A 22207-nucleotide genomic window follows, 5' to 3' on the forward strand; every position below is an offset into this window, starting at 1 on the left:
GTCACTGGAGATACAACCTACACAGTTTTACCTGGCGTGAGTCACACTCCTTCCTTTCTTATTCTACCCAGCTAAACTAAGCAGGCTTAGCATGCCCTCCCAACCCACGGTGAGAGGCTAACACACCTGTCTAGCTTAGTGGCACAGCAGTCCAATAAGACGCCGGTTTTCTTATGAAATCGATGATCCCTAATACTAAAAAAACACACTTTGGGATAACTCAGGAGATGTCAAGTCAGACAGACGCCTACCTCCAAAGTTTGGAACATAAAAGGGCAATCCGGTTTCACCTCTCCCTCAAGCCCATACTTAGCGTCAGCATCTATGTAATGCTAATGATTATTAAATCAAAAGGCATTCATTTAATGGAGCCATTTCAGGATCAAGCAGTAAATTGCCTCCTGCCATATGGCTTCGGGCACTAAGTGATTAAACTATAATGTCTGAGCCTCTGTTGCTAGGCCATGTAATGATGTCGTGCATCTTGAACCCTGCCTGAGATGGCTGGGAATCTGTTTTCAGACTGCATCACCAGCAAAAAATAAATAAATAAATAAAGGTCTCTTTGGACCTAGAGACCTTAAATCCTCCTGCTCCAATCACTGTTGCATTCAGAATCACCCTGTTCCTGTGTAGAGGCAGGAAATAAAGACCCCACTCCAGCTAACGGTGGACACAGGGACCTTTATTAGGCAGCCATTCCTGGGGATGAAAAACAGAGAAAGATAATCTGTAGTGACTAATAAAGCAAAAAGAAAGAAAGGAAAGCCCAGTACGGAGCTCTTGAGACAAAGACAATTTGGAGCACATGAAGTGGGCCTCAGCCTGAAGCCACTTAAAGACTTGTTCCCTTGGCTAATACAGCCAGCAGGCTTCCATCTTGCCTTCTGGGTCAGACACCCTGCTACCCTTAATCTTCACAACAGCCTCTATGGAGGAAGTACTATTGTTCTCATTTTACTGATGATGAGACAGAGGTTTAGTGGAATCAAGTAAACCAATCAAAGCCACAGCTGGTTAATAGTGGACCTGAAATCAAACTCCAGTCTGCTTGACTCAAGAGTCAACGAACATTCTTTAGCCTCAATGCTGGCAGACCGTTATTGCCAGTTCCTTCGTTAAAGGAAACCCATGGTGAACACGACGAGGGTGTTTATTTTAGTTCCTTGTTTCTAAATATAACTGGTGAACTGTGTATGATCCTCCTCACAATCTGTTGACTCAGTCATTGTCAACAGATTTTTCTGTTGGTTTCATAAAATCCAAAGTTAAGGAACAATTTCAAGTGCTGCCACAGTGGTCCGTCAGAGCATGCCTACTATGAACAAGATTCTGGAACCCAGAAAGGGCGAAATTAGGTGACTACCGCCTGCTCAGAATTCTGCCTCATTGTGGTTATGCTATTTCCTGTGCTGTCCACTGCAGGACTGTAAGTATTTTTAGGCATGTAGCACAGTTCCTGTCCCCAAAGGGTCTTTCACTCCTGCTGGGAAGACTGAAGAAGTTCAGAAATACTCAAGAATATTTAAGCCCTCAGCAGTATGGACAATTCTAGGTATGTGGAAACTCGAAAGACCGCAAAGGAAAGTCCGTGCTACTTTGCTTTGTGAAAGACTAACTCATAGACTTCATCTCACCAGGCTAAAATCAGAATTCTTGTTCTTGCACTCGACTCAGTATGAATAAGTCATTTAAAATCATAATTGTTCAGGAACTTTGGGCACCCCATGATCCAAAGTCCTATAAAAATTTTAATAAAACTGTAGGCATTGAACCATCAATCCCTTTGGAAATGTCTAGTCTAATTCTGAGAGTTAGTAACTTTTCTTCTTGGAAAAGACAGAGGCAACTATCTCACTCTCAGCAAACAGCCCTCTCTCCTGGTGGGTCCTGCTTCATTAACTTTTAACTGGCACTTTTAAAATTCAGTTTGTACTTTAAAACTTTTAAATCCTTTATCAGATGTTCTTTGGGACTAAATGCATACCATTAAAATACACACTTTTCCAACGTGATCAGATTTCATTTAAACGTATTCACAAAGACCTTGAGAGGACAAACAATGTATTTAATGATAGTAACCAGAATGGCGCCAGTAATGAAGGGTTCTGTTCTGCCAATAATACCCAAAACTAAGGCCATGATTTTTGCAAGCATTGTTTTGCTTTGGAAATTGACAGCAAAGTACTTTCACATATATGATCTTATTTAGTCCTTTTGACAACTACAGAACCAAGCAGAGCAGGTTTTATCATCCCCATTTTAAAATAAAGAAAGAGCTTTAAAATGAGGTTCATAATATTTAAATACTGGAGTCAAGTTTACACAACCATTAAGTGACAGGGTCAGAGCCAGAATTCTGGCCCTCTGGTTTCCAACCGGTTGCCAGTTCAACTCAGCTCATTATATCAAACAATATAACTTTTATTCTAGCTTGATCTCTGCAAGGAAAGGCTGCAAGTTGTATTTGCCTTTGAATCCCTGGCACCTGACTTGTGACAGGTAAGAGTTTACGATGGACCACAAATAAAGACACTTTGTTCTAGTGTCTGTGCTTCCTGGTCACTGCTACCAGTTAGCAGAGTCAAGTTAATACGAATAAAGGCTAAAGCTTCAGATTTTAAATAGACTCGGGACAGTAAGCTTTCTTATATTCCACGGACATACAAGGGGGTCCTAAACCCAACTAGTGATTTTATTAACCTATCCCAAGAGGGACCTGGCAAGTTAATACATAGATTGGTCCCATGCACTCCCCTAAATGCATCTTCCATACTTGGGGACAAGACTGTCATATCTGCCCCTGACTTCTTAGGAAATGTCCTTGCATGCAGTCTCTCCCAGAATTCCTTGACAAAGCCTTACATTGCAGTGGCCACATCTGTTCCCCGTGGCTCTCCCCAGCCCCCAACCTGGCATAACAAATTAGTGCCAAGTTGATTGTTGGCCCATTGCTTGACCCAATGAACTGTATTAAAACCAGTGAATATCCAGAAACCTCTGGAGTGCCCTGGCAAAAAGGTATGTTCCAACAGAAATGATAGTGATTTATTGGACCAACCCAATGTTCCTTATTAGGAATTCAAAGTGAAGATACAAGAAAAGAGTAACTTAGGAGTGAGAAGAATCGGGGATGGAATCAGAGATGGAGGCACATTGATGGTGGAGCCCCAGATCAGGAACACAGGGCACCTTCTGCCCGAGTTCCCATCAAAGTTAAAGAGATGATGGCTTCATTTTGGAGCCAGGGCTGAGGTTCCCCTCCCCCGCTTCTAGGCCAACAGTTTCTTTTTCTTTCTTTCTTTTTTTTTTCTTTAAGTTTTTCTTTCTTTTTTTAAGTTGTAGATGGACATAATGCCTTTATTTTATTTATTCATTTTCATGTGGTGCTGAGGGTCGAACCCAGTACCCCACACATGCCAGGTAAGCACTCTATCACTGAACCACAATGCCAGCCCCAACAGTTGCTTTTTACTCCTTTTTAGATGCCAATCCCTTTACAATCTGACGAAAGATATAAGTCTGTCCTTGTCTCAGAAAAAAATATATATTTATACACATTCAAACTCATGGTTTCATTTACTTTCAAAGAATTTTTAGATCTCCTAAGCCCAACTTCACACCCACGAGGGTCCACAGACCCCAGGTCAAGGGAATCTTATTTAAACTATCTAGGTCAACTGTGGCACCACATTCGTCTCTGGATCTTGGCATCTCTATAGGGTCTGGAACGCAGTCGGCCGTACATACATACATCTTGGTCAAATGAGTGAGTGAGTGAATGAATGAGTGAATAAGTGAATGAATTAAAGAAGTACAGCTTGAAGTTCATGTTTTGTGGACAGTACTTTGGGAACATCCTCTTTCTCTCTTATGCAATATTTTATTAATAAGCGGGATAGTTTGTGTGGATGGGATGGACAGTCGCCTTCCACATCCAGACCTAGAAGGGTGTGTCTCCCAGGGTGCAAAGGAGAATTTGCTTGCCATAGCCTGGGAGGGTAGCTCCACTCATCTAGTATATACAAAAAAGAACAGCTACTCTTTTCTACCTGAAATGAATGTGTAATGATTGCTTAGAATTTTAAACTACTATTTCCTAATATACAATTTTTAAAGTAATAATAATGACACTTTTTAAAATTTATTGTCTAGGGGAAAATAATTGAGGATTCTGTTTGGGGGGGTGAACATTAGTTGGTGTCCCAATTCGCTTTGTATGTCCTATTTTACAGAGAAGGAGAGAAAGAGAGAGACAGAGACAGGGAGGGAATATCCTACTTCCCTTTAATTGCTATTGCCATCTTTATTTGGAATGTTCCATCTAAGGATTTGCAAGAATATAAGCTCTTTTGGAGCAAGGTTATGTGACATGGCTTTATGTCTGCTCTCACGGCCATAACTGATAGAGGGACTTTGGGTTTCTATTGTGGACCCTGAGTTGGTAAGACAGACCTGCTTTTTTATTTGAAGGGGAGAAAGAAAGAGAGAGAGGAAATTATAGCAGAATATAATTATTTCAAATGTTTAGTATTGAAAACATCACTTCAAACTGAGTCTACTCTGTAGGCTAGATTTTTAAACATCAGTTCTCAATCAAAAACTTCGTCAGAGACTGTACTTACATTTAAAACTTCAGTCACCAGTACTGAAGGGTATTACATGTTTGATTACATGTTTTCATGTTGTTTTTTCACCTTTTGGATCACATGTCCTGATAGTGTAAGAAAACCGAGGGTTCAGTTCACTTGCAGTGCCAAACTTACATGATTCCATTTGCCTCAGTGCTTCCTTATGGTCCCAAGGGCACAAAATACTGTACTGTATCGTGTTTCCATGCAAGGAGCACAGCAGTCTCTCATTAATATATTTAAAGTTCATTACCAGGAGATCTTCACTTGACATATAGCATAGCTAACCCTAAAGAATTAATTTATACTAGCTATTGAGTCACTTAGCTTACCTAAACAATATATTTTTTCCATGTTTTATACAGACTATTACTGCTGTGTTATGCATTTGCATTGTATGAAGAATGGCAACACACACACACACACACACACACACACACACAATTTTCTGAATACCCTTTATGCTACAGGGACTTTCCGAAGATTATCTCATCTTAAGAAATTCTTTTTACCCCTTTTACAAACCAGGAAATTGAGCTACATCGAGCGTAAGGGACTTGACCAGAGTTACACAGCCAGGGAATAGCAAAGTTGGGATTTGAACTCAGAATAATCTGATCTCAAGGTCTGGGCGCTAGTGTCTTGCTACCTTTCCTGTGACATCAGATTGTGTCTGAGTCACTTCTCCTACTGCAAATCACATATTAAGGCTCCATTCTGCTTGAGAGAGCCATCACTTGAGTGGAGTGCCACACAAATGTTACCACGAGGTCCCCCCCGCCCTCCCCGCTTAGAGGTCAGGACTGGGAAGTGAAGTAACTTCCTCCACAGGAAGAAAAAAATAAAAAAATAGATCAAAACAAGAAGCTGCCTTGCTTCAACAGTGGGAGGGCCAAGTTCAAGATCAGAAAGATATAACCTGGGCCCAGAAGTTAGTTCTCAGGTTGTTTGTTTGTTTGTTTGTTTGTTTTGAGTGAACCCAGGACCTTATACATGCTAGACAAGTGCTCTACCTCTGAGCTGCAGCCTCAGCCTTAGGTTTCAGTTTTAAAAGACAAGGAGATCTGAACACTTGGCTCCATCTTACATTTTAATAAATAGTAACAAAAACAGAAGAAAAAAAGACAAGGAGAGGTGGATCAGGAACGGAGACTCAGATTTTATTTGTGCCTCACTTAAGACCTTACAGGGTGAACTTGGACCTTACCCGCAACTTGAGTTTTTCTGGCCTTGGAATGATGATAACAATATCTGCCTGGCACCCATCATTTCAAATTGTTTTTTAAAGTAGGACCCTCACAGTCCTTTGTGCAGGTTGTAGCACCAAGGGTAGCTCTCCCTGTATACACAGCAGGATACAGGACAGAACACCAGATCATCAGGCTCCACCCAGCCCCAGGATCACCTCTGACTATGAAAAGGCCATCTGTGTGTCCAGCCCCCAAACCTTACCTATCCCTGCTGCACATCTGATGTGCAAGGTGAGTCCTATGAGGTCGGGCCACAATCCCGCATTCTCCCCTCGATGCTCTTTGCTAGTTCCGGACATGGCAGCGGTGCTGCTGTCCAGGGTTAGGACTTGAGAACTTGAAAGTTTCCAGGTAGCTGCAGTTTCTTGACTCCACATCAAGTAAACAGCCCATGGCATTGACTTTTCAGCAGATGACAACAGACACTCACAGGGCAGCAACTGAGAAGCTGTGTTTACATGATACTTAATACCCTGGAAGGTACTAGACATCTGGGGATTCCCCTACCCCGGTAACCCAACCCCATGGACTCAGACCACTGGTGAACACAAGATGAACTCCATCTTTGTTTGGCTATCACCACCTCCCCAGCCTGCAGGAAGTGGCCAGCAGTCACAGATAATGACCCCAGCCTCTTTAATAGAAAAGAATGGTGTATTATGTGTTATTCAACCAAAAGAAGAAAAGGGAAGTCAAATAAGCCAATCCCAAAATACGAAAGGCCAAATGTTTTCCCTGATAAGTGGATGATGATATATATTGGGGTTGGGAGGGGGCAGTAAGAGAAAAATGGAGGAACTTTAGATTAAGTAGAAGGAAATGGGGGGGTATGAAAAATGAAGGAATGAGACAGATATCATGACCCTATGTACATGTATGATTACACGAATGGTATGACTCTACATCATGCACAGCCATAGAAACAAAAAGATGTACCCCATTTGTGTACAATGAACCAAAATGCAGTCTGTAAAAGAAAATTAAAATTAATTAATTAATAAAAATTGTTTCACACAAAAATAAAGTAAAATATGTTTAATGATGGAAGGAAAGAGGAGACAGCTTTCTAAGGGCTATTTTCATAGTCTTCAAATGAGAAATAGATGACCACATTGAGGGCTGCAGAAAGCAAGACAGGTAGCTTGCTAAGCTCTGAATTTCCTTTATCCTAACGACTGCGGGGGAATAGTTCTTGGGCCTCCTGGAAAGCCTATCATGGGTCCAGTCTTCATGAGGCCCTTATTGTACATTGTCTGATTAACTTGCATGATACTCTATCATACTCTGTCATGAGCCATCTCTGTGACCTTGAGCCAATCGTTAACACCCATGAGTCTTCCTTGTTCTATGCCAAGGTAAAAAATATCAACACGTATGTTGAATTCCTCAACAATTTCATTAAGGCATGAGATCGAAAGGAAGACAGCATGCACATTGAAGAATTAGAGACTTTTCAAAGCAAAGGGGGAGGAAGAGCAGCATAAATAACTAGGAAATTTAAGGAGAAAAGAAAAAGCAAATTCAATAAGTAGTTTCAAAGCATGGGCCTCAAAACCAGTCTTTCTCTCCCTTGTAATATTACTGTTTTGTGTGGGGTTAAGATGCTAGACTATCTCCTGTCTGCTTCAGAAAACAGACAGGATAACAGGAAACAGTTTCAGATTCCACAGTGATTATAGCTACTTAAGTTTGACTTACCAAATACTGTCTCAAACAGATGGTATGTAACATTTGATTAAGGGCTTATCCTGCAAGCCAAGAGAGAACATTTCTTTCCCTTTTAATATAGAAAAAATGCAGAGAAGAAGGGAAAGAAGCTGACAACCTTGTCCATACCCCATGTGTACCAGCTTTACCCAGTGTCTATGACTTTCCTAAAATTAACCTGTGCTTATCATGCAACTCAAGACCACAGTGCATAATGTCAACACTACAGAATTTCAGTGAGGAAGGATATTGAATATCATCCAAAGCCCATTGTTTTATAGATAAGGAAACTGAGACTCTGAGGGGTATGCTGATTTGTCCTCAGTCTTTTTCTAGTAAATCTGGGACCAGGTGTCCCAAATCCAGGACTAACCTTCATATATGCAAAATATTCAGTACCGGGGAAACATAATAACTCTGTCCACACTGCTATTACCAAATCAGCACCAATCTGTGATTACCAATTTATCAGAATTTACAGCCCATGGGTGATGCCATTCGAGTCCAGTTAATGAGCCAAAAGCTGAGTTCTTCAAAACACTTAACATTATTCAGCATTTGGCTTCAGTTTGTGACAAGTGTTTTCAAAACATCACAGACAATTACAATATTCTTAGCTTTGCCGAGTGTAAATACACGATGAAAGAAAGTCAGAATTTCATAAATGACAGTCTCCAGAATGGAAATAATGAGTCCCACAGAGAAGGGACAATGTGTTCATCTTTCTAGCAGGCCGAATGCAATTTGGGAACTAACGAGGTCACTGGGAGATTACAAAGTGTGAGTCTTCTGCTTGAGGAAGGTGAAAAGGCCTCTTTTACCATGGCAAAGCAGAGGTAACAAGTAGGACCGGCGCCGTGAAACACTAATGGAGGAATTGCCCCTAGTTTCAGGGCCCCAGCTCTGTCCCACCTACCCCCATGGTTATGAGCAGTGCCACAGGGGAGAAGGCTCCCTGCAGCGGGTAGTGAGGTGCCCACCCAGGATGAAGAAGCAGCATACTGAGAGGAGCTGGGAACTTAGCACAGAGCATCTGGTGCTGAGAAAGGAACAGAAGAAAGGAACCCAGAAAAAAATTGGTGGGGGTGTCTGAGAACCATGCGTTTAGCTCCACACCAGAATTCCAAGGATAGTTTTTCATGGAATTCTCGAAGTTTGCTGGAACAGTTCATCTATGATTTTATTTGTTTGTTTGATGTTACCAGCTCAAAATCCAAACTGTGATTAATGTTAGGTTTTCTGAGATAGGAGATTGCTTCAACAACAGGACTTAGGACAACATTACCCAGTTAACGAGGTTTTATATGTAAGAAAAAGATGTTAATCAAGTAACCAGTCATTGACAATCACCCCATTAATAGCTAACATTTATTTAAAAGTCAGTGTGCCAGAAACAATGTTAAATGCTTTCTTCAGATTGTCTCATTCACTCCCCACCATGACTCTTTGAGATGATGATAATCATCATAATTATATTCAGGAATTTATTTAATAACATATACATACGTTGAACACCTGCTTATGTAACATGCTATTCTAAGCATTGGAAATACAGTGGTAAATCAATCTGTTTAAGTTCCTTGTGCCTGTTAGGTCCTGTAGCTGATGTCAGTTATCTCTGGACAACCAGTCTCTCAAAACTTACTAGGTTAAAGCAATTAGAATTTATTATTGCTCATTAGTGAATGGGCTTCCTGAGGGTTTTTTCTGATCTTGGCTGGACTCACTTATGTATCTGTAGCCAACTGGCAGACTGGTTGGTCTGGGGAGGTCTCTTCCGCTGAGAAGACTCGTCTCCACTCCACGAGGTCTCTAATCATCCGGCTGCTCTCCTGAGCTTGCTCTACGGCAAAGGCAGGGTCTCCAGGTGGAGAGTGGAAACGGACAGGATCTCTTGAGGCCTGGATTGAGAAGGAACATAGTCTCACCTTTCCCACATTCTGTTGGAAGACCAACCTAGATTCAAGGGAAAGAGTTGGAAAGAGTGATGGAAAGAGTTGCGAAGTCACACGTGGGAAAGCACCTGACTACCCAGAGGTCGTTAATGAAGTCCCTCTTCTACATACTAAGGATGACCAAAACGATGCTAAGGAATTCATGAAAATATTCTATTTGAACCTCATAAGGCAAATTTTATTCACATTCCCCAGATGAAGAAATGGAGGTCCAGAGAGGGTTAAAACTTGTCAGAAATCTATGAATATTTTGTGATGAAATGAGGATTCAAACCCAAGGCCCCCAGGCTTGAGCACCAATTCACCGTCTGATTCTCTCCAGCCTGGGTACTCTGGGATGAGAAGGTACAAAATATGGCCACATCCTACAAGCCACTTGAAGGCCTACTGGAGATAAATAGCTTATGTTCACAATGAATCAGTGACGATACATGTCACTAACCCCTGCTTGAGAATTGCACTTTAAGTATTATTGGGGGTATGTAATATATCAATGAAGAATCGGTAACAATGCATAAAATCACTAATCTATACTTGATAATTATCCAACACAAAGTGAAGATAAAGGGAACAGAGACAGGGACAGAAGCTTCCATAAAGAGGTAAGACTGGGGACTGGGGCTGTAGCTCAGTGGCAGAGCGCTTGCCCAGCTCATGTGAGGCACTGGGTTCCATCCTCAGCACTGCATAAAAAAGAAATAAAATAAAGGCATTCTCCCCATATAAACTACAAAAAAAAAAAAAAAAAAAAAAAAAAAGAGGTAAGACTGAATGGGGCTTCCAAGAGTATGATACTTACAGCCAAAGGAGAAGGTTTTCTGATAATGGCATCCTCTGGCTTTTAGAATAAACTTCCGTTTCCTTACAATGACATTCAGTATTTCTAACAGATGACTCTAACAGCCCTTTTATTCAGCGGCAAGCAATGGGAACAATAGGAAACCTAATAATGACATTACTCAAATAGGTTTTGGGTTTGTTTTTTTTGTTGTTGTTGTTGTTGTGTGTGGTTTTTTTTTTTTTTTTTTTCTTTTGTTCATGTACAACAAGGAGTGTGGGGAAAATAGTCCAGGGCTTCAGGGTCGCCCGATGATGTCATCAAGGAAACAGGATTCTTTCTGTCTTTGTTCTCTGCCATCCCATGAGCATATCCTTGTTCTCAGGGTCTCATGGTGCCAGAATGGCTGCTATGCCCATGAGTATTCTTGTGCATTCCCAAGGAAGAAAAAGGGGGAGGCAGGAAGCCCAAGGAGAGCATTCCTGCACATCCTACTTTTTAAATACTTTCCCATGACTTCCACCCTGTTACACCCTCCTTACTCTCTCTGGCCAGAACTCAGTCATGCATAGCTGCAAGGGAAACTGGTGAGCTCACACAGCAATTGTCTGATTCCCTGCTGTAGGAAAACAGAAAGAAGGAGAAAACTCCTCTACCTTCTGCCTCCTTATGGATGCCACACTGGTCCTAAGAAATTGAGGGGAAGTCACTAGGTAATATATGGGGCGTGTGGATGATGAGGGCTATTTTAATAAGTTCACACAGATCCATTTCAGAGTTGATTCCCAGTCTTTGCTGGTAAGGATGCTCTTCTCTTGCTGACACAGGAAGAACACCTGGATCAGGGGACATTACCTTCTTAGGTAAGAAAGGTGGAAGGTCAGAGAGCTCTTCCTTCACCTTTTGTTTCTCAAGGGCCTTCGGCACAAAGCAATCAATACACCAAAGGGACATATTTTGAGGTGGCCTCTTCTGAACTCCTTTAGAGCAGGTGACTGGCACAGTAAGAGTGCCATCTGAGTGCTGTTTCAGACTTGTTGAGTGCGAGCTGAGCATGGAGCCCTCAAATAGAAAGTAAAAACAAGCATCCAGTTTCCGGACAAAGGTCAGAATTTGAATTATAGGTGTGAAACAAAGAGGAGAGGGCTGGCAATTTCATCCACAGTCTGAAAAGACCACATGTGCTCCGTCTCTCCAAAGAATAAGTATATATCAAATCAGTGCTGTGCAGTGACACGGATCTGACATCACCCTGGCGGCTGCCGGAGCAGGAGCACTGGCCACTCACACTCTCAAATGGTCAGTGTCCTGGTGAAGAGCAACGGAGATGGGAATTGAGCAAGTGTTTTCAGGGCAACCTCTAAAGTTCAGACTAACTGTGGGTGGACACAGCAGCTATTTACTGCTGTGAGTAGTAAGTAGGCAAATATATTCATGTGATCTCCTTACTTTGCAAATTTCAGAAACTCAACTGAAACTGGCTTAAATGAAACAATTTATTGGGTCATGGAAGAGCAGGGCTGGTTTGGCTTCAGGCATGGCTGGACTTAGGGTTCAAGTCCCCAGGATCCTGTGTCTTTCTAGCCATCCCTCACCTCTCTTCATTTTGGATTCTTTCCATATATTGACTCATTGTCTCTTATTACGGATGCCTTTTTCCATGCATCTGGAAAAGGGAACAGGAAGCAATTCCAATCTGCATTATCTTTATAGCTTGTGATTCTAAAATGAGGGAGAGTCCTTTTTTTCCTCACTAAGCACCTAAATATCAAATCTGGAGATAATCTGATTGACCTTTCTAGGATTCCCTGCCTATTCCAAGCCATGGAAATGGATTACTCTGATTGACTAGACTAGGTCACATGCTGACTTCTCTGGGAAGTTGAGAGAGTATGAAAAAAAAAAAAAAAAAAGGAAAAGAAAATGGTTCTCTTAACAGAAAAGAGGACCAGGTGCTAGAAAGATAACAACAACAGAAGTTCTTTCTTACAAGCTGTATTGTAAACACACTTTAATTATCAGGGCTTTGCTTCCTGGTTAGCAGATTTGGACATATGGAGCTTATCGATAGCTCAACTGTGAAGATCTAATTGACTCACTGCCCTGTTGCCCACTTGCCCATTTAGCTAGTAAACAGCCTTTTTACCTTCTAGACATATCCCAGGCAGAGGAAGTAGATGGAGCCTCAGACCAGTCTGTCCCAAGGCTGGGCATTTTCAGTAACTGCATTCTGCCCTGGTTGCCTTATAATTACATCTGCTTTAGATTATATTTGGCACCACCCCCCATACCTTCCTGAGTTACATCTTGGATTCCTATTCTGTATGCTATTTCTTCAGGGCTTTGAGTATGACTGTGTTCTCCCCTGATACAATCTGCTTGCCCAATTCCCCTGACTGGGTCTCCATCTTGAATGGCTACCTAGAGCTAGCAACCCCTGCATCCTGCTCTGCTCACTAGTCAACCCTTCTTCCTGTCCCCCACTGGTTGGACCACCCCTGAGCCATCTCTGAAGTCTAGTTCAGTTCCCCAGTTGTGATAGTTGCTAACATCCCTGAAAACACTTCCTTAGTCTCAAAACACACAGGGCAACCAGAGCACGTGGAACAATGATCTTGGGAGCACCCACGCTGTGTTTATTGCTTGTAAACATTCGATCTTCTCTACAGAACCATGCAGGAGTGGGAAGAGCGCCAAATGCCTGATTTCTAGGTCACACTTTGTCACCTGGGTTTTTACAGAGCTTATGCTGCTGGGTATCAAGGCATCGGATCCCTTATAAAACAGATCATTCCCTTCTGCCTGAGCTGCTTTTCCATTGATTCAGGCCTTACCACTCTGTACTTATCACCTGGCCCTTCTCTTTCCCCCATATCTCTTTCTAAATTCTTATACATAGAAATGTCTTTCCCCCTCCCTCAAGAGAAAAGGAAAGAACTCATGCACATGAATGCATACAAATAGACTCTTTTAGGTCTGCCCCATTAATTTTTCAAACATGCCTGGACTTGAACTCCAGCAGAAGAATAGATGTGGGTTCAGGTTGAAATCTCTGCCACAAGAAGAGGCATGTTACTGGCAAACTGTTTCCCAATCTGGGCCTACATTGCCAGAACATTCTTTGTTTGTGTACAGGATACGGCTCACACACCACTTCACCTCCCCTCCGCCCCGAGTCCTACTGAAGTCACTGCTGAGCAGGGAGCTTATGTAGTCTTTGTCCAGCTTTATACAAGTGCAATCTGATTGTGTCTTACTTGGGACTCTACCATATACCTGTTGCTTTCTGTCCCAGCAATAATCCATGCCAAGATGCAATATACCCACAGGAATCTGCCTGGTATCCGCATATTACAATACAGGTGTCAGAGGGTAGCTAGTGACATGGGACTACCCTCAAGCGATACGTAGTTCCTGCCTTGGTCTTCCAGGAAGCATTAGTGAGAGGCACCACACAGGGCTCCTCAGAGGGGTCCAGAGCTGTCTGCAGTAGTGGCCAAACCAATAGCTCCCCCTTGTATGGGTCTTCCCTCCTTCCCTGTTTCACAGCTGTCCTGGTGCTCAGTCTTCCTCTCAGCTATCACTTTTCAAATAAAGTATTTCAGGCTCTGTTGTCAAGGAAGCCCATGTTTAAGAAAGTGTACCATGGTTTGTTGGCAATTGTCTAGCAGTGCCAAGGAGACCTAGACCTAGCTTCAAATTCTGTCCGTGTGACCACAGACAAATTACTTAGCCACCTTGAAATGAAATTTCCTCATCTTTAAAATGACCCAAATGTGTCCATCCAAATATCAAACTAGATAGCCTGGATGAGCGATCCCACAGGTACCTGAAGCACGGTCGCCTTCAGTCCAGATTTATCCTCTGCTTCTCTTTATTCTCTCTCGATGTTCTGATATAAGTTAAGAACCATATATATATTTACCAGTTGTAGAATACATACATGGATGCATATGTAAATATTCATTGAACAATTAAAAATAGTATGCTTTATGTAAATTATACTGTATTCTTTTCTAAAGTTAAAAATTTTATGGGGACTAGGTTTGTGATAGAGTGCTTGCCTAACAGGTATGAATCCCTGGGTTCAATGCCCAGCACCACAGAAAGGAAGGAAGGAAGGAAGGAAGGAAGGAAGGAAGGAAGGAAGGGAGGGAAGGAGGGAGAGAGGCAGGAAGAAAGGGAGGGAGGAAGGGAGGGAGGGAGGGAGGCAAGAAGAAAGGAAGGAAGGAGGGAGGAAGGGAGGGAGGAAGAAAAAAATTTTATGGATGTATTAAATATTCCCTGAAAGGAAGGAATACGTTATTGTTTTGGATGATGCATTTAATGTAGATCCCAAATGAGATGAAGAAATGCATTCTTATTTCTCGCAGAGCAGAAACTCGTTCCTTTCACAAATTTTAAACTAAAATGATCTTATCGACCTCTCTGTTTATTTGCTTATTTATAAATATTTTTATACATATGTATGTATGTTTAACAAAGTGCTTAAGATAGTAATCATTGTTTTCCAATAAAGGACTTAAAATCTGAACTCAGAAAACACAACTAAGTCAGTGGGGTTAAATCAGGACAGCAGTGTCGCTGCCTGGGTTATTCGTTGTAACTGTGTCTCAATCACCACCAGAAGCCCACAGGAAGCTCTAAGCATAATGCAATGACAGAGAGTCAAAACAGACTCGAACATACAGGCTCAGCCATAAACAGTGCTAATGACAATCTACCAGAGAATAATGATTATTAAACTTTTTAAGTGACTTCTTCTTCTTCTTCTTCTTCTTATTATTATTATTATTATTACTATTACATTGGGGGTTTTGTTTTGTTTTGTTTTTGGTACTGCGGATTAAATGAGGGACGCTTTACCGCTGAGCTATATCCCCAGTCCTTTTATTAAGTTTTGAGACAGAGTCTCACTAAGTTGCTGAGGCTGGCCTTGAACTTGAGATCTTCCTGCTTTAGCCTCCCAAGTAGTTGGAATTACAGGCATGCACCTCTGGGCCTGACTAATGATTTTTAAAGAATCTGGTAAAAAGGGAGCATTTCATTTTTGTATTTCTTGTGTGCTTTTAAAAATATAGCATTAGCATTCTACTGTCATGTACAACTAATTAGAACAAATAAAAAAATTAAAATAAAAAATATGTATCAATAGGAGCTGGGGTGTAGCTCAGTGGTAGAGTGCTTGTCTTGCATATACAGGCCCTGGGTTTGATCCTCAATAACACAAATACACACACAAATCAACAGCAAAACAAAACAAAACAAAAGACTGGTGTTTGTCTTTTTAAAAACAGTGGTAAGAATACAGATGGAGGCTATGTGTATCTGTATTTTTCTGTATTTTTTAAATTTCAAAAGAAAAACTTGCTAGCAAGTTATTGTTAAAATTATTTCAAAATTTAAATTATTTCAAAACACGGAAGTGCATCGGAATTTTTGCTTATAATCTCCTAAGTTTCATAAGCACTCTAGACCCTTTCCAGGATATACAAGTCTAAGGCCAAGAGTTCTTTTCACATCTGTGTGTGTGTGTGTGTGTGTGTGTTGCTGGGAATTCAGCATGTACTCTAGGCAGGCTCTCTACCATTGATCTAGATCTTCAGCCCTCAGGTCAAGAACACTAAAAAAGGGAAGCGCCATTGTAAGTCTAGGTACCCATCAGAAGCCCCATGTTAAGAACATCTGTCCTGGAAGACACTTTAGAAGATGGTCTAAAAGATGGGTCCTCCTGGGGTTACTGTGGAAAGGGAGCTTGGAGACAAATTACTGTAACCTAAGTGCTTTCTAAATTTGGAAAGACTCTTCAAGAATTCAATATGCCGAAAGAGACCTTAAAGGCCTAATCTACTCACTATCTCCCCTGTGGATTGACATGCAGTTCTTCCTGAGTGTGCCTCATTAGATAAAGTGGATGGGCAGAGATGCTCCCTGGGAAATAGGTAAAAATTCCTTATCTCCAGTGGAATCCCTGCAGCTCTTTCTTTCTTTCCTTCTTGTCGTTCTCTCTTCCTCTCTTCACTCCCCCAGACTTGCCACATGCTTCATCTCACTCACACTGTGCTGTCTCTTACCTTTCCTTTCATATCTGTACATAGTCCACCTTAATTTATCTAACACTGTTTATTAAGCAGCATCTCCCATTTATCTGTCATTGTGCTAGTTTGGGGAGATAAAAGATGGAACGCACATGTTCCCAGCCTTCAAAAATTTAACTTTTTTTTTTTTTTGCCACACAAGTGTGACCGTTCCTCACTGTGTCTTAATTTCAGTTGGCTATAATAAAAACAACAACTTTTGAAGGATTGAAAAAAATGTCTCTGAAACAAGCTTAATAATGCATGTAGCACATGGGAGGTGCTCAATTTCACAGAGAGACGTGGAGATCAAAATCCAGGTGCTTTCTCACTAGGTGTGGAGTATGGGCCAGCTCTTTCCTTTGTGAGAGTCCCTGTTTACTCTGTAAATTGGAGCAGTAACTTTGTCAAACTCACTGGGTTGGGATGAGAACTAAAATGAAATAAAGAATGTAAAGATTGGCCATTTTATGCTATGGTTTGAATATGTCCTCCAGAGTTTGTGTGTTGGAAATTTAATCCCTGCTACTGTTCAAATATGGTTCCCCCACTTCTGAAATTCATGTTGAAATCTGATCGTCACTGTAACACTGTTGGAGGTGAAGCCTCGTGGCGGTGTTTCATGAGGGCAGAGCCATCAGTGCATGGATTGGTGTCTTTCTTGAAGGAATGGGTGAGCTATTGCAGGAGCTTGGCCTCCCTGTTCTCTTTGCACCGGCTTGCCTTTCTGCCTTCCACCATGTGTTCAGGCTGTAGGAGGTCTCCCCAGAAGCCATGCACCATGCTCTTGAACTTCCCAGACTCTCGGACTATGAACCAGAAACAACTTTTGTAGATGGCCTAGTGTCAAGTATTTAAGCCCAGCAACAGCAACAGAAAACAAACTAAGACAATCCCAAAGTAACAGTGTTGAGAGCAGAAACTAAAAGGTGAAGAGGTAGGTCATGAAGGTTCTGCCCTCACGAGTGGATTGATGTTGCTATTGTAGACATAGTACGTTAGGTTACAGCTGAAGCCACGGGTACAAATGAAACTTCCTGGCAATAGGGTGTAGAATAAGAATTAAATAGAGCCAAGTGTGGAAGCTTGGGTAACAGTCCCATTTAAGCAACAAACCGAAGAAAAGTCAGCTGCAACAGGATAGAGAAGGGAGGGGTGCAGGGGTGAGGAAAAATCAAGAGAAGGTGGTGTCACAAATGGCCAGGCAAGAGCAAATTTCAAGAAGGAAGAAGCCATTGACAAAGTCGAATGTGGCAGAGATGTCAACTAAGTCAAGGACTGAAGCTCACACATTAGATTTGGCAACTGGTCAGTCACCTTGACTTTTGCAGATGTGATTTTGATGCAGGGCATGGAAAGCAGAGTGGTGGGTTGAGAGTGGGTCACTGGGCAGACCAGGCTCTAGGGATTTGCTCATGAGACAAAGGAGAAAGAATGCTGTAGAATGAGTTCATTGCAAGCAGCTCTGGGTAACTTGGGTTTTCCTGAGGAAGGTCAATGCTCAAACAAGTCTATTCCCATTGCAAGAGCTAATTATTGGTGTTAGATCTTGAAATATAGGAGAAAAAAAGCATTAATTAATAGAACTAACACTGGAAGTATCTTCCTGCTATAAGATACCTCAAATCTTTGGTACAAAGACAAAATTAATGGATCAGTCAATAAAGGATGAACAAAAGTGACACCTTATTTCTTCTTTATGCCTATAGCTATGACCAGCACAGTACTTTTTAAATGGCATTCATTTAATAAATGTTGGTTGTTCGTTCTTTTCGACTTGGTCTCTGTGAGAATGGCATTGATGTTGGTCTGATTAACATCAAATTGAGTTAATCCATCAGTGGTGGAATGAGAAGTTGCAGAGTGAAGGAAAACAGAAAAGAGTGTGCTATAGGAGTTGCCAGCTTGAGTTCTGAGGCTGCTAGAAGACTTCACAGTGCAAACACTTATCAGATGACTGCTGAAGATGCTTCCCATCAAGTCTTGACTGCTGATCTACCAGCTTCTGTTCCAACACCAAACAGACGGGGGCAGAGAGGATAGAAGAGAACAGGATCGCACAGTGTAGGAGTGGAAGGTGTCACTGCTCATCTTGGTTCTCTCTGCCTCTCTTACCAAGTAGAATGGCATTTCTTTTTTTTTTTTCTTTTTTTTTTTTTTGCGGTGCTGGGGATTGAACCCAGGGCCTTGTGCTTGCGAGGCAGGCACTCTACCAACTGAGCTATCTCCCCAGCCCAAAAATGGCATTTCTTGAGAACCACTACCAGGGCCTTGCTCATGGTAAGGAGGCACTTGGAGTTTGTGGGGAACCTGTAGGATGGATCACATGATCGACAAACAGCCATGGAGGCTCAGTATGTGAAATCTGCTCCAGCCAGTGTTGAAGCAGAGAGGCACAAAGCCCAGTCCTTGTCTGAAGGAACTCACCAGGCAGGTGAGAAAACAGAAAATGCATTCCAGAAGTGGACCATGATGGTAAAGGCTTCTTGCCAAATAAGGGAACCCAGGGAAATGTGTGAACAATGGCCAATGGGAGGGTGGCCTAGAAATGGCGGAGAAAACAAATGTCAGGGGCTATTTGCTTAGGTTATAAGTGTCCAAGGGCAAAAGCTGCATTCATGGGATGTATTTCAAAATCCCAATAAAACTATGCAAATAAGTCACGAGACACCAGAGAGACCAAGCCCTGGTCTGTCAAGGTCAGTTGGCTGGAGGGTCATTATGGTAGGAGCTGAGACAAGTAGAAGTCCATCGAGAGGAGGGTTTCAGGTTACAGACCTGTACACTCAGGAGAACCCACAGGGCTCTCCAAAGACCCACAGTGTGCCACCAGCCCTTGGCGTCTGCCACACAGGAGCACCAGAACACCAACCATGTTCATCTGCAATACAGCATCCACAGCGTGAGCAGGCTGGTGGGCAGGGTAAGGGGTGATGGGCCCTTCCCGCTCACTCCTGCCTGCCAAATCCACTGGGAAAACCAGCACCTAGGAAAGGGTGGACAGGAGGAGGGAAGCTGTGAACAAGAGTGAGGTTCAAAGTTCATGGGCCTCAACTTTCAAATCTGCAGATTTCTACAATCTGTGAAAAGGGATAGAAAAGGGGTTTAGTATAGAACTGTGGAAAGTACTGGTTAGGGGGAAAAACAAATCCATTTCATATTTGTGCCCCCGATATGTTGAGATTTCCCAAATGACCACTTACTGAGATATCAGTAATGATACACACACACATTAATACATGTATCCAGGCAGGCATGCATGTGAGTGAACAGTAGACCAAGGATTCAAATAATTTTTGCATAGGATAAAAGTAGCTACATTCACTGGGGGTTATGTATTGACCCTGCCTGCATTGAACCAAGTATCTAATCTATTAGTCCATTTTATCCTCACCACAAATACCACATTATCCTCATTTCTCAGATGAGGAGACTGAGACTTCAAGAGGCTTAGTAAGTTGCCCGAGTTACTGTTTGCAAGTGGCTAGTAAGAGTCTCTTGCCTCTTAACCTCCTCTTACTGCTTATCCCAAACCAGGTTTCACTAAATCATTGTCCTCCTACTTTTTAACCATCTCACTCTATGAATGTTTAAACTTAGTTCCAGAGAAGTTAAAGGACTTAACCAAAAATGTGTGATTATTTAGTAACAGAGAAAGAAATTGTAACATGAAACAGTCTTCTAACCTTTACTACAGGTCTTATAATAAGCCTGTTAAAAGAAAGGAGAAGAAACATTGCAAACTTTTCTACCAACATACCATTGCACTCTTATTTAAAACAGCAACTGTCGTCATCTTAAGTGATCGCAGCACAAGAGAGGTGGCTGGATTTGGCTGTGCTCTTACCCAGCGTGAGGAATGGAGGGATCCCGTAGAATTCTAACCTACCTGTGAAGGTCAAGAGCACTGTTACCCTTTCTACCACCAGCGCTGTGAAACCAGGTGCATGCTGACACTTTGCACAGTGCCTGGCACACAAGTTCAATAAATGTGTGCTGATTAGATATTCAATATAAATCAATATGCCCTGGATAAAACAAATATGTTCTTTCCCCCCTTAACATTGTAAGCATAATACTAATGAACAGATTCGCTTTGGTTTTCTTCCTCCCAACTCATTTCTGTACAACCTGTATTTGCATTTCTGGTTTAAACACAAATGGACTTATCCATCATCTCCTCTGAGCTAACCACCATGACATCAGGACCCATGATCAGACTCTGGTAGGCTGATCTCTTTCCATCTGTATATTATTTTATTCCTTTGAGTTAGTTGGGGCTGTTGTTGTTTGTAACATAGCTCATATTCTGGGATCTGGCTCCCAGACTCTCTGTACCCCCAATGCAGGTCGAAAGGGCTAGATTTCGATGACCACTTCCCTGCGACAAACGGTGCCGGAAGACCTGTGTGGAAACTTACAAAATGAAGTGGGAATTTTCTCTCCTCCCTTCCATTACATTCTAACTCACAGCCCCTCACCCACATCTCAAAGCCTAGCCATCTCCCGCGGGCAGTCTCTGCCAGCCAGGCCAGGTCTGATCCTGCTCTCTGAAGGTCTGAAGAGGGAATTCTAGAAGGAAATACAGCTCTCATTCCAAAGTTGCTTCGTCTTCATGGGGAAAAATTTTTTTTCAGAGAAAGGTAAATGCGGCTAATCTGAGAAATCTTGGTTGATTATTTACTATTACTTAACCTTCAAAAGATTCCACTGCAAAAAGGGAGGGCAGGTGTTTATACAGTTCATAGCCCAAGTAACTGCTCTTTCGAGGGACAATGAGCCATGCTTAGCCAGTTAACGTGGGCTTATATGCAAAGAAGGTAGCTCTGCAGCCCCCTCCATCTTCCAGAATACCTTCCAGTGGATGCTCATAGCAGCTGACTTGCTAACGAAGTGGAAGGCATCAGATTTCCCATCATTCCTGAATTATTGATGCACTCTGCAAATTAGGTTTTCCTGTGAACATGATTTTCCTGAACTGATTTTGGTAGCCTCTTAGGGAAGATGTTAATATTGTTTTGAAATATGGTTCTAGGGATTTCAGAACATCATTTTATAGAATTTGAGTTTTTAGGCCAAATCTTTGTGCATAGATAAGAACTATTCTTCTTAGAAATATTATTATTATTATTATTATTATTATTATTATTGTTGTTACTATCTGAAGCAATCACTCAAAAATGTAAATACAGCCTGCAAAATAGATAACAACACCTATAGAAGCACATGTTAAGGGCACCATTTCATAGGATGTGAGGAATACTGCCCGTCTCTCTTGGGGTCCTTAAAAAATATAGTAAGTAAAAGTAGAGGTGTTTTTGGTACACAAGAGACAAAAGCACAAGGTAAATAGACTCAACCAAACATGACAAACAACAATACACACTTCATTATGGCTATATCAGAGCAACTGAATTCAAATCACAGAGGCACAGTTAGTGGCTAAAGCAAATCAATGGTTGATTCTCACACACAAATAAGTCTGTAGTTATAGTCATTAGAGACTCAAGTCCTCTGTTTTTCTCTTTTGCTATCTTTAACCACTACTCAAGGTGGTTGCTGAAACCCCAGCAATCCCATCCATGTCCCAGGAAAGAAAAGAAAGGAAAATAAGGACAAAAAGAGTCTCTTATCCTATTTCCCAGAAACCCTACACATAGATTCCCCAGATTTGGCAAATGAAAATACAAATATATTACATATATTTAGGACTAAAAATTTTGCACTGTAGTTCAAATATACTGTATGTACAAATATATTTAGGACTAAAAATTATGCACTGTTTACCAAAATTCAAGTTTAATTGGGC

Source organism: Sciurus carolinensis, chromosome 4 (genome assembly GCF_902686445.1).
Source record: "Sciurus carolinensis chromosome 4, mSciCar1.2, whole genome shotgun sequence".
NCBI classification, from domain to species: domain Eukaryota; kingdom Metazoa; phylum Chordata; class Mammalia; order Rodentia; family Sciuridae; genus Sciurus; species Sciurus carolinensis.